The sequence below is a fragment of the Felis catus genome, chromosome B4 (assembly GCF_018350175.1).
Source record: "Felis catus isolate Fca126 chromosome B4, F.catus_Fca126_mat1.0, whole genome shotgun sequence".
In the NCBI taxonomy this organism is placed as follows: domain Eukaryota; kingdom Metazoa; phylum Chordata; class Mammalia; order Carnivora; family Felidae; genus Felis; species Felis catus.
Window position 1 is genome coordinate 125,651,321 of NC_058374.1, and position 8,583 is coordinate 125,659,903.

The window sequence follows — 8,583 nt, forward strand, 5'->3', positions numbered from 1 at the left end:
TGAGTCAATGAAGAAAGGAATGTGGGCACTATTTTTAATATACCTGCTGCAATTTAGAACAGCCCCTTCCATCCTGAAATAAATGGGTAGATTTAACATGATGTGAGCACTTCTTCAGCCTCCACTTCTTTTAGAGTATGATCATATTTGCTGGAACAAGAGCTAGGGCTGGCCCCTGGGGCACTGGTTGCATTCTCTGGGCCCAGAGAAATGGTAGAGCCTAGTGGTTTTAGAAAAGCACAAGTCAGTACAATGCCTCTTCCTCCTCTATGGCTTCTCCATAGGCAAAGTCCGCAGCCATGTTCTCTGGGAATCCCTGGCACTTTATTCATTGAACTTAGAAGATGCTGTTTTCTTGCAGTGGACAATTGTTATTACTCCCCCTTATATTCCCAGCACCTAGCTAGAGTGACTAACTCATCCTGGTTTTCCCGGGACTGTCCCAGTTTTAAAACTGAGAGGCTTGCATTCGAAGAACCCTCTCAGCCGTGGATAAATCAAGATGGTTAGTCACCTTACCTTTAGCACAGCACCTGTCACCTAGTGAGGAATAATAAATAAATGTTAGATAGAGGAGATCATGTTACTATTATTTGTTCATGCGTCGCTTCTCCCTCCAGTGCCTGGCATATGGCATAATATTTCCTAAAACGTGTTTCAGAGAACCCTGGTTCCATGTGATATTAACAAAGTTCATTGCTATAGTAGATTCTATTGGGTGTACCACCCACATCTCCTTTCTTGAGATGGTGTAGCTATCCCCTGGACGATCTGTTAGCTACCAACAACTCATAGCTGTGCCCTTTATAAAAAAAAAAAAAAAAAAAAAAAAAGATTGCCCTTAGCCTATGTAGCCTAAGGGAAGTTTCTTGTCTAGGGATTTCAGACAGGCTCTTCCCTCCTTCCTAAAGGGTCACTTTAAGGTGACAACTGTCAAACACTGGCATACAAAGCTCATCCCACTTCAAGATGGCGTAAGTCTGTAGCATCATTCATGCTCTGTAGCTCCCCATGGGATGTAATTGAGGCTAGACTTCAGCTGAACCCCTATCTTTGCAAAGCTTCTTCTCTCACTTCCTTACAGATTTCTCCTGAGAGCTCCCTTAACAAATCACTTGCAAAATAATCCCCATCTTAGACTCTGCTTCTAATAAACCAAACATAAAACAGTTATTACTTAGAGTTATCCCAGAAAACTACCTCTAAGGATTCTGGAGTTGGATAACCTACCTCATTGCAGCCAGCAGCGAGGACCTCCCCTCTACTGGTCATTACAGATTGATGGTCCTTGGCATGCTGTAGCACAGTAAATGCTTTCCCCTGAACTTGGATAGAATACAATTTTAAGGAGATGCACTAGATAGTGTAATATATCTTTACAAGGGAAAGAATGAGGGAAAAATAGTCATTATAAAGATAGTGAAATTGGGGGCTTAGTTGGTTAAGGGTCTGACTCTTGATTTTGACTCAGGTCATGATCTCACAATTTGTGGGATGGAGACCTAAGTCAGGCTCTGTATGGATGGTATGGAGCCTCCTTGGGATTCTCTCTTTCCCTCTCTCTCCCCTCCCCTGCACATACTTTCTCTCTCTCTCTCTCTCTCTCTCTCTCAAAATAAATAAATAAATTTGAAAAAAACAGATAGTGAAACTGGGTAGTTGTTGTTGAGTGCCTTCAATACGCTAAAGAATGAGAACATCATAGGTTCAGATTGATAAATTCACACTCATAAATTCAGAGTGTGAAATTCAATGGGCTTCTTGATAGTGTTTAAAGACACTTTCTTATCCTATAGCCAGAGGGCCAGTTGAACCAAAGCCAGACTCATACCCAATTGTAAGAGTAGTAGAACTTTAGAGAAGGTTGGATTCTAATTCTAACAAAGTTTTCTAATACCAAAGTTAGGCTCTGATGAAGCAGTGGGACCCAGATGCTTGAGATGAGAATATCTGGGTAGGTGTACTTAAGAATCTTGAACTACCAGTTTTCCTTGAATACTCTGGGTCTGCAGAACTGAGCCACTCCTCCTTATTAGAAGACAGAGCCTCCAACCCCCACCCAGTCTTACTTGAAGATTGCACAGAAGCCTCAAAGGAGACAGCTATATTAAAAGACAAAGCTTGGGGCGCCTGGGTGGCGCAGTCGGTTGAGCGTCCGACTTCGGCCAGGTCACGATCTCGCGGTCAGTGAGTTCGAGCCCCGCGTCGGGCTCTGGGCTGATGGCTCAGAGCCTGGAGCCTGTTTCCGATTCTGTGTCTCCCTCTCTCTCTGCCCCTCCCCCATTCGTGCTCTGTCTCTCTCTGTCCCAAAAATAAATAAAAAACGTTGAAAAAAAAAACTTTAAAAAAAAAAAGACAAAGCTTGCCCTTCTCGGGATCCGACTCTGGTCCCCCTCCTGGCCACCAGTCCCATAATCAGGCTCAAATTTCAGCCCAACCTGACTGAGGAAGTTGTTGGCCAGATACACCAACTGACTCTACACCAACTGAAAAACAGATGTAGGTAAATGTACCAGTCAGGAATTGGGAGAGAGTGTCAGAGACGGATCATGAAGGTATTAGATTTGGCAGAACAATAAATAACATTGGATAAGGGAGAGTTTTGCAGTATTAGAGTACTCTCTGTAACACAGATCCCCAACAACAAACACTGTTTGTTGTTAAAACACTGACCTGGGCACCAGTCTGATATGGACCGCCAAAATGGATATTGGAAACTTGGAAGAAATAACTGTCAATAGTAAATAAAGATACCAGATGTACTGGACAGATTGTGGAGGAAGAGACCAAAAAGCCCATGAAAGTGGGCATTTAAGAAAGGGTCTACTGAAGAGAATTTATTAGCGGTCCATGTTCCTTAGGGGGGGCCCAGAGAACATTCCATTTACCGAGGTGATTAGGAAAAGGTTGGTCAACAGGGCACCAGCATCATTCAGAAACTCAGCAATGACTGTCCTCTATAGGCTGAGTTAATGGTATGAGTTTCCTAGCAGCAATTGGAGTGGAAGAGGTCAGGAGACAGTGGTTAACTTCAGAAACCAGGTAAACAGAACTAGAAGAATGATCAGCAAGGTTGGAATGGTAACCAGGGAGGCCTGACATTCAAGGATACATAGAAATAGCTAACATAACAGTGTTTCTAAGGGCAATATAGACAGAGAGCAACAAGAAATTAATTACTGTGAGACTGCTCAACTCTTAACATAGGTTCAGGCGTGTTTGTGATCCTCTAAGACAGGTGTCTCAAATGCATTTGATCAGGGAATACTTTTTTTTTTTAAGAACCCTTCATGGGATTGGTATGCTGCAGAATAACAATGCTACATAGTTCATTGTTCAAAATATTTATGAAGTGAATGCATATACAAATGTATACATGGTTCCTTAGTACAACTTCATATAGACATTGGACATAATCTAGATCCAAAGCACAATTCCAATACCTACATCCTAGGAGGGAAAAAAAAATGAAGAAAATATTGATCTAGTAATGAAAGAATCAAGTTGCTAACAGACTGGTTAAACCACAAACCCAAACCGCTCAGGAGCAGTCGGCATTTGATATTTCAGCAACTCATTTACCCTTCCCCACCCCAACAAAGCTTAGAAAGGCAGGACATCAAGAAAAACGACTGTAGGGAAATTAATGGAACAATGTATAGTGAAGGGAAGAAAGTCAATAATGAAATTGGTCCAATTTAAACAGCCAGGCCAAGACCACAAGGTAAAAAACATAAGTTACGTTCAACACTGAAAATGAGTCCCTATGATTTATTTAGCATTCCAGAAGATAAAGAGCAATAAACAAATGCATCAAACGTATTAAGTTATTTTTAGAGTTACGTGCTTCAGTGATTCAAAGCTGGGCGCAATGAAATCCAGCAGTGCACTGTAAGCTTTGTTCCCTCTATCTGACTGGCTATCTGATTCCACCACTGGATCAACAGAAAGACTCCAACCACCATAGGATTTCTTTCTTTTTTTTTTTTTTTTTTTTTTTTTTTTTTTTTTTTTTTTTAGTAGGCTCCATGCCCAATGTGAGGCTTGAACTCACGACCCTGAGATTTAGAGTCACATGCTCTACAGGCTGAGACAGCTAGGTGCCCCTCCGACCATCATAAAAGCTAATTTCCCTTCAGGTGGTAGGTAAATTATAAGAGGGAATAAATCCAACACTAGCATTAGTTCCAAAAGAAAGACATCCATTTTTCAATAGCATATGTTTTCTGCCTCAGGCTTATGCTGTTCAAACCCTTCAGGAACAATCTCTACTCTGTTCCTTTGGAAGATATCTCTTTCACTGTGCTCCAAATCTTGCTTATAGGACATCTTGACTCAACACTTGAAAGTGCCAGTTGCTTCCTCTTCAGTCCCACTGTTACCCACATGCAGATTTCATCTCATGTTCAGACTCTGCAATAGGCTTAGTCACCCAACTTAGTCACCCAACTCACTTGTTATTGAACATTCAGAAGGCATACCTCTCCCGACATTTCCCATTTAAAAAGCACCAGCAACATAGTGTGCCTACGACTATAGATAGCCCCAAGTCCTTGGCGTCCTGGATGGGATCCTGGAACAGGAAGAAGACATTCGGTAAAAACAAAGGGAATCTTAACAAAGCACAAGCTTTAGTTAATAATAATAAAGTCATCTGAAGAATTTAAAATAGAAATAGCTCTTTGTCTTTTCATGATTGTTGTCCTCATTTGTGGGTGGACAGCTGTGTCCCTTGTTGAGAGTTGGCTGCCATATTGGTGGACACCAATGCAGCTGTTTGCACTTTTTAACCATGTGCCCTTTAGTCAAATTATCAGGAACCCAAACATGTTATACATCCTGTTGAAGCTAGAAGCATGGTTTCAAAGGTCCCTTCCAGTTCTAACATTCTGTTTTTTGTTGGAATATGAGATTATTCTTTTCCATAAGACCCACAAAGTCACAGACTGCAGAATTATAAGTAGAAGTGTCCCCCCAAATGAAAGAAAGGATTTCAGGTGAGTTTAAAGGTGAGCACTAAAACGGGATAAAGCTCTCAAGACAAGGTAATTTTTTTAGTTCTCAGAATGGGTATTCCACTGGATTCAACTGAAGACTCAACTCTATTTATTCCAGAATTTTTTACTGGGTATCCACCATAAGCCAAACCCTATCCTCAGTCCTGTAGATATCTGGGCAGCATTTAAAGGCTTAAAGCAAGGGACTTACAAGATCTTATTTGCATTTTAGAAGGAACACAGCAGGGAGTAGATTTGAGTGGGGAAAGAGAGAAGGCAAGGAGACTGATGGAAAGGTCTAGGAGGTTATTGGAAAAGTCCAGGCAAAATCCTGTGGTACTCTGGACTGGGGTGTGGAGGTGGAAATGGACAGTTCTGAGAGATACTCAGGAGGAAGAAAACCCCAAACTTGGTGACTGATTAAAAGATGCATGTTCAATGGGTTTACTTTTGTCTGTGTGTGCACGGGCATCCATGATGGGCAGGGCCAGGGGTCGGACTGGAATTCGAACCACGAGATTGCCTCTTAGAAACAAGTTCTAGCCCTAGGACCAGCTGAGGATCAGAGTTTTCCTTAAATCCTCCTCATAAATCAGCATAGGAGAAAAACAAGAGTCCAGACAAGAAGATGCATGTCTAAGGTAAAAGGAAAAACATGTTTGGTCCTAATAGGTTTGTGGTGGGGGGAGGAAAGGGGAGGAATGTTCTGGAGCAGTCTGCCCTGAGGTGAGGACTGGTTTGGGAGGCTGCCAGCATCTGTAAGCAAGATGTTAATGGGGTTATCAGCTGTTGCTGAAACAAAGACAGGGTGTATCCTGGCAGCCAAGGAGCCTGAACCAGCCAAAATGTGTGTGTCTGTGCGCGTGTGTGTGTATGTGTCCCAGAAGAAACATCAGGCTCACTGTCTACAGATGTCGCAGAGAACAAATGGTCTTGGCAATTCGACCTGTGAACACCGATCACACAAGACAGACACCTTTAACGGAGGGTTGGCATTTCTCAGTGGGGCCACTCACATCGACAGCTTCATTTTTCTTTTGCCTCTGGAAGAAAGGGGGTCTCTTTTATCCCAAAGAGAAGCTCCCTATGCAAATGAAGTCATCTCACCCCAACTAAACACACATAGTCACATACGATGCCAGAGGTCTCTGCACCAAAGACCCGTCCATTTCTTTTTTCCTTGTCAATTCACACGTACACACCAGGGCTTATATTTAATCACATTCCCCTTGAATGAACCATTCCCATAAATGGTGCTCCTAGAATATCATCTGTAAAGTGTCTAGAGCCAGATATCGAATGATGGAGGCCAACGGCATCTCTCAAGTGGTGCTTTGGCCTTTTACCCTGTTTGACACCATCATCAGGGGGTCCAAGAACCAATTTAATGTTCTGGGTCACCTAGAAAATATCTGACTTATTTCAGAGGTCTTGGGAGAAAAGATAGTAAAAGCATTAACTTTGCAACAGGGTAGACTTGAGCCGAGTCCTGGCTTTTCCATTGACCTTGAGCCCATGACTTGATACCTCTGCTTCAGGTCCCTCAACAGCAACATGGGAATAATAACCATGAGTAGGCACTACTAGTATCCCCATTTCACAGGTGAGGGAAGCTGAGACACAGCGAGACTTAGTGACAACTAATAAATAGCACAGCTTGAATTTGAACCCAGGCAATCGGGCCCCTCGCTTGCATCGCCTGCCAGACTTAGACAAAATTTCTTCTTTAACCTTCAGAACAACTCTGCTAATGGGAACTTGGGCAAGTAAGCTAACTCCCTAAGCCTCTGTCACCTCGAGAGAAAATAGGGTTTTGTGATTTCAGACCTCGTAAAGAGCTTATAGGGAATATCTGAGCAATGCCAGTAATGGCATTAGCAGAGTGCCTGAGCAGTTGTGAGCATGGTAATGGACGCAGTAGTCATTGCATTGCTCACCCTAACCATGCTGTTAGCATCATAACACCCATAGTACTTGGAATTATTTGTTTCAATGTTTATGATTTCCTGGAACAACAAGTTCCACGAGGGCAGAAATGGTTTCTTTCTTATTTGCTTCTGTACTCACAACATTTGGCAACCTGACACAGGCCGGATCGTACTGCCCTTTTGATGTTATTCACCGATGAACCAACAGATGACTTCAGTGCTGCGTCCTCAGTCTCTCTTGAAGGGTCGTGGGATTAAATGAGATAATGTATATCGAATGGCTCATACCATGTTTGGCTTGAGTATTCCACCCAATTAATGTTAGATCTCTCCTCTTTGCAACCAGAACACATGATCTGAGACTTACTCTGGAATTACGTGGTCCAGAGAGTAACAAACAGAATGCCCGGGCTCCTGTGAAGAACGCTAACGTGTGCCACTCAACTTGGGCACAAGAGCCGAGACGGCACACAAGCTGGGACCGAGCTGGGACCCACCTCAGTGGGTGACACCACCATGCATCACAGCAACTGCGCTGTGGGCACATTTGGAAGTCTCAGGAACAGAAACAGGAAGGCACCTGACATACTGATTGATAAAAGCTACTAATGAGGTCCGTGCGTGGTACAAACATAGGCAGCTCTTGCTTAGTGGGCACCAGGGAAGGGTTTGGCAGAGATGAGCGAGACCACAGCCAATCCATCCGTGAGCCAGTGTGCTGCATCCATAAAAGGATGATTCAACTGGGTACACTTGGAAACAGAAATTGCCGATGATGTTCAAAAACTAAATAGAAATAGTAGTTAAGAAACTAAACAGAAATATAATGGACAGTTGGGCAAAAAGAAAAAAGTCTCCTCTTGCTCAAAACTGCTCAGAAAATAGCTAAAGTCAAGGCAACAGGCAGTGCGAAAAACAGGGACTTACGCGTCAGACTTCCCTTCCAGTCTTGTCTCTGCCAACTGGGGCCCGAGGCAAGTCAACTCACACCTCTGAGTTTCCGTTTCCTCATCTGCAAAATAGAGAACATCCACTTCGTAGAGGTCGGAGAGGCTTAAATAAATCTTCTGAACAAGGGGACTGGCAAATAGTAGACCCACAAGCATCACCACCGCGAGGCAGCCATGCTGATTAGGTGATCTGCACCACCCGGAATCAGGGCATGGCTATCTTCCCTCTTAAATGGTTTCTAGAGGCTGTATCTCTGTGTTGGGCTGTGAGTCGCTATCTATTAATATGACTTACCCAGGGGTTATCAAAGGGCAAGTGGCAAATAAGGACTCCGAGATGATGGAAGGGACCCGCATCATCCTCAAATAAGATATCAATGACAGAGGGGCGCCTGGGTGACTCAGGTGGTGAAGCATCTGACTTCATCTCAGGTCATGATGTCACAGTTCGTGAGTTCAAGCTCCACATAGAGCTCTGTGCTGACAGCTCAGAACCTGGAGCCTGCTTTGAATTCTGTCTCCCTCTCTTTCTGCCCTTCCCCTGCTGGCATTCTGTTTCTCTCTCTCTCAAAAATAAATAAACATTAAAAATTAAAAAAAAAAAAAGGAAAGAAATGGCAGGGCACTGGCTAGGTTGGGGAGTAGGGGTGGGGACATGGGGTTGGCATGGCCAGAGGAAGCTGGGAGAAGGCCACGAGAGAAAAGGGA

General features: G+C 43.4%; 1 long non-coding RNA gene across 3 annotated transcripts; it reads right to left on the reverse strand.

Annotated features, from left to right (window-relative positions):
• Positions 1-811: 811 nt before the first annotated feature.
• On the reverse strand, positions 812-8,264 carry LOC123386715. 3 transcript variants are annotated; one of them, XR_006601046.1, is made up of 3 exons: positions 7,853-8,264; positions 4,482-4,573; positions 812-1,325 (listed from the first exon to the last, which is right to left on the reverse strand). It is a non-coding gene; the product is annotated as an uncharacterized LOC123386715 (long non-coding RNA). The 3 variants fall into 3 exon arrangements; XR_006601044.1 differs by having other exon boundaries at positions 4,455-4,573; XR_006601043.1 differs by lacking the exon at positions 812-1,325 and having other exon boundaries at positions 3,329-4,573.
• Between the last annotated feature and the right edge of the window lie 319 nt (positions 8,265-8,583).